The sequence below is a fragment of the Thalia democratica genome, unplaced genomic scaffold (assembly GCF_965202585.1).
Source record: "Thalia democratica unplaced genomic scaffold, ktThaDemo2.hap1.1 HAP1_SCAFFOLD_1311, whole genome shotgun sequence".
Taxonomy (NCBI): Eukaryota; Metazoa; Chordata; class Thaliacea; order Salpida; family Salpidae; genus Thalia; species Thalia democratica.
The window spans coordinates 1-5,000 of record NW_028140194.1 but is presented as its reverse complement, the minus strand read 5'-3'; the positions used below and the strand labels follow the sequence as shown (position 1 = coordinate 5,000).

General features: G+C 25.1%; 2 non-coding genes across 2 annotated transcripts; both read left to right on the top strand.

Moving 5' to 3' along the window:
• Window positions 1-660: 660 nt before the first annotated feature.
• LOC145848256 (5S ribosomal RNA) lies at window positions 661-779 on the top strand. Its single transcript, XR_014371832.1, has one exon. It is a non-coding gene; the product is annotated as a 5S ribosomal RNA (ribosomal RNA).
• A 2,855-nt stretch (window positions 780-3,634) lies between these two features.
• LOC145848242 (5S ribosomal RNA) lies at window positions 3,635-3,753 on the top strand. The gene has a single exon (XR_014371819.1). It is a non-coding gene; the product is annotated as a 5S ribosomal RNA (ribosomal RNA).
• The last annotated feature ends 1,247 nt before the right edge of the window (window positions 3,754-5,000 follow it).

Genomic DNA, 5,000 nt, shown 5'->3' with positions numbered 1-5,000 from the left:
TATTCTATATTTATCGATAATTTAATAAATGTTTTAAAAGACTATTCTGGTTTTCCACGCTCTCTTCAAAAATGTGAGTTCTTTTAATTCTTCCACTTAATTATTCATTTTAAAGTAAAACAACTAGTTATACATATTATTATATTATAATGTATGTGTATTAGATACTATTATTTTATAACATAAACATAGATGAGTTATTAAATTAAACGTCAAATATTTTATTACCTAAAATTAAGTTAATCGTAAAATCTGATGTAGTATGAGATATTCTTTAGAAACTAACTATAAATATTCTTGAAGTAAAACAAAACCATCTATAAATAGAACAATGAGAAATAGTAAAACAAACTAAACACAACATGTTTATTTTAACATTGTTTTTTATTTAGTTTAATCACTTAATAAACTTTACTTCTAATCATAGTATTTAATATAGAATATAGTTAACAATCTTTTAAACAAAGTCTTAAATAAAGTTACAGGGAGTAATTGTAATTAAAACACCAAAAAAAAAAGGTTTTAATAAAAAAAATACTTACATCAAGTTAAAATTTTATAAGGATTAATTTTAAAATATCAAATTGATTGTAAATCAAGTGCAAATAGGTTTTTTAAACAAACCGAAGGGTTTATAAAGGCTTGTAAACGCTTTCAAACGCCTACGACCATACCACACTGAGCACACCCCATCTCGTCCGATCTGGGAAGTTAAGCAGTGTCGGGCGTGGTTAGTACTTAGATGGGTGACCGCTTGGGAATACCACGTGCCGTAGGCTTTTGCTTTTTGAATTCATCTTTTTTGTACTATTTTTCTTTCTGACCTATTTATACTTATTACTCGTTTATTTACATTTCTTTAACGCTTAAAAGAAAAGTAAATTCTAGTTATTAGCAAATAAAAACGTAAGCCAATCAGATAACGTTATTTGCTGTTTAAACCAATTAGAGCGCTAAAAAAGTGGTTTGACCAGTTTGAGATATCGAAAAAATAATGGCACCATCTTGTAGAGTACAATTTTCTGAGTTAAAATTAATACAATTAGTCTTTTATACTAAAACTTAAAAGTTTTTTTGTCCAAAAACAAATAAAAGCGTGGCTACTTGAAAAATCAAACGAAAATAAATTTTGCACTTTTGTATTGTGAGTCATAATAAGTTATTTACTGTTACCAACAGATACTAGCAAAAGCTTTTTAAAGTTTTGTATTAACTTAATGTATTTGTAATTACTTTTACTTAATAGAAACTATTGAATTACGTTTACTTAGTTTACTTTTGTATGTGTATTAAATATATAGCAATTTTGCTTGAACTTAAATAAAGATTATTAAACTATTAAAAGAAAACTATCAAAGTTTACTAACTCAAAAGCTAAATCTTAGTTATATTGTTATAAACATTTATGTTGTAATTTACTAATAACTAAATGAGTTTATTTCAAACAAAAAGAATTAAATAATGTTATGTTATGTCAAGCCTACTATATGAGGTATATAGGTATATAAGGTATACAAGCTTATGTTTGAAAGTTATAATAATTAAAATAAAAATAAATATTTAGTTGGTAAAATTTGTATTTAATATGCTTTGAAATTAGAGTTAGTATAGATGTTTTTTTTTAAATATAATAAATATAAGTATTTAGTTACTAATAATAAACTAAAATACCAATTTTGTAGTTATTACAAAAAAAAAAACTTATCTTACTTAAAGTTCACTGTAATTGAAACATTATACAAAAGCTTTATAATTATAAGCTTTGAATAATTCTATTTGAATAAATAATAGATTCATAACTATATTCATGTTTGCATATTTAAATTATAAAAAGTTAGTGTTTTGTGTATTGACTTTATGATTATTTTATTTTAGTAACTGTTAGTTTTATACTTTAATAAAAGAAATATGGTTAACAAGTAAGTTAAAAATGAAAGAAGCATAAAAAAACACACTAATTAACTGCTTATTCAATAGTTTGATTATTTAATTATTTTTCTGTTATATAGTTTAATCGTATTGTATAAAAAATACAGAGGTTTAAAGTAAGTTTGAATAAAAATAAAACAAAACATATAATATAAGCATTAGTTAAAATACATAGTTTTTTTTTCTAAAAAAATTTAATTCTTTAATAATAAGTAGTAATTTAAATAAAAAATAATACAAGTAAAGTTATACAATATATATACTATAGTTTGTCAAACTAGGCAAACACTACTAGGCAAAAAACAAACTAGGCAAAAAACCTACAAAGTAGGCCACCACTACAATCCTATGTTCCAACTGGAAATTCAATGAGATCGTTACTGTACTTGTGATGAACGTTGATAATCCCCAAGATTGTAAGTCGAAGGCCTTACCCAACCTAACCAGCGCACTGGTTTTCTTACAACTGAATTAATCAACATTTATTATTGAATATAATCATTATTGATAGATAGAGGAATGTTGACAATCAACAACAGATTGTAGGTCAAAGGCATTACTCGACCCAAGTACCCACAACCTAGATTGAACAACATTTATTAGATAGATTTGTTTAATGATAGATAGAGGAATATTGTCAATCCACAACAGATTGTAAGTCAAAGGCATTACTCGACCCAAGTACCCACAACCTAGATTGAACAACATTTGTTAGATAGATTAGTTAGATAGATAAATAGTACAGTATAATCTCAAAGAATTTGAAGCCCGAACATTGAACGATAGTGGTGTTTCGTGACGACTAGCGGGATTCGATCTTACAACCTTCTGCTTATGAGTCAGCTGATAAGACCACTGACCCACCGCGCCACGACAAAGATAAAGAAATATTTTGCTATATAAATAGGTTGATTTTTATAATTTTGTTATACAGTGTCAATTACAGTGAACTTCAAGTAAGATATACAACAGTATATATATTTCCGAGTCTGACTTTGAGTACTTTTTATATATTATTAACAAGATTTTTTAGGAGTAATATCTGTTTAGTTCTTTAATATATCTTTAAAATAATAATATTTTTTAAGGTGTTTAAAACTTTTAGAAGCTGTATGTAATGTCTTTTAGTTTAATAGTTCTTTTAAATTAGTAAAAAAAATAAACATGGTTGAGTTATCAAATTAAACAAAATAGAACGTCAAGTATTTAATTACTAAAATTAATTTAATTAAAAAAAAATCTCAGGTAATCTAAAATGTCAGGAATTATTTAAAAATAAATATAAATTTAAAACTTATTATATTGAAAAGATTGATGAATAATACTCTTGAATGTATGCAATGTTTGTATTTGTAATGCAATAACATAAATGGATAGATCAATGACAAATTGTAAACATATTGTATTATTTTATTTTACGATTTTATTTTATTTATTTAATAATTCAATAAACTTTACTTCTACTTTTCCTGGTCTTAGGTAATTTATAGATAACAATTATTTAAACAAACACTTTTGTACAGTTACAATACAGTTTTAGTACAGTTTGGGAGTAACTGTTGATTAAAAAAACAAAAAAAAAGTTAATTCAGGTTAAAATTTTATAAGGAATAATTTTAAAATATCAAATTGATTGTAAATCAAGTGCAAATAGGTTTTTTAAATAAACCGAAGGGTTTATAAAGGCTTGTAAACGCCTTCAAACGCCTACGACCATACCACACTGAGTACACCCCATCTCGTCCGATCTGGGAAGTTAAGCAGTGTCGGGCGTGGTTAGTACTTAGATGGGTGACCGCTTGGGAATACCACGTGCCGTAGGCCTTTGCTTTTTGAATTCATCTTTTTTGTACTATTTTTCTTTCTGACCTATTTATACTTATTACTCGTTTATTTACATTTCTTTAACGCTTAAAAGAAAAGAAAATTCTAGTTATTAGCAAACAAAAACCTTAGCCAATCAGATAACGTTATTTGCTGTTTGCTTATTTGCTGTTTAAACCAATTAGAGCGCTAAAAAAGTGGTTTGACCAGTTTGAGATATCGAAAAAATAATGGCACCATCTTGTAGAGTACAATTTTCTGAGTTAAAATTAATACAACTAGTCTTTTATACTAAAACTTTAAAGTCTTTTTGTCCAAAAACAAATAAAAGCGTGGCTACTTGAAAAATCAAACGAAAATAAATTTTGCACTTTTGTATTGTGAGTCATAATAAGTTATTTACTGTTACCAACAGATACTAGCAAAAGCTTTTTAAAGTTTTGTATTAACTTAATGTATTTGTACTTAGTTTAAATTAATAGAGTTTATTTGGTTTACTTTATTATGTGTATTGAATGTGCTAGTATCTAAAAATAAATACAACTAAAACAAAACAAACAAGGAGAGTACTTGAATAGAACCAACACAATTTACAGACCAGTTGTGTACTAAATTTAAAGAAATTCTGAATAGTGAATATGCAATTATTATTATAAGTTCAAAGTTCACTTTAATTTAAATTAATGTATTTTGTAAATTGGTTTTATTTAATACGATAGTAGTGAATTACTTTATTTAATTTACTTTAGTATGTGTTGTATAACTTTATTTAAACCAGAAGCAAAACGGGATTATACTTTCAATAAACTACACAATTTACAGACCAGTTGTGTACTAAATAAAAAGCTATTGTGAATGGTGAATATGCAATTATTATTATAAGTTTATAAGTTCACAGTTTACAAAAGCTTTAGAATTTAGTTACTATTTTGTTCATATTTGCATATCTAATTTATGAAAAGTTAGTGTTATGTGTATTGGCTTTTTAATTTCTTTATTTGTAGAACTGTTAGTTTTATATTCTAAAGAAACATTTTTAAATAAATATGTTTAACAAGTAACTTAAAAATGGAAGAAATATATTGTATATATTGAACTATTTATATTTATTCTAGCTATTTGCTTAGTGTATTTATTAATGTGATTATTTTATTTTGTTGTTTGTCTTATAGTTTAATCGTATTGTGTTGAAATATATATATAACAAATACAGAGGTTTAAAGTAAGTTTAAATGAAAATAAAATAA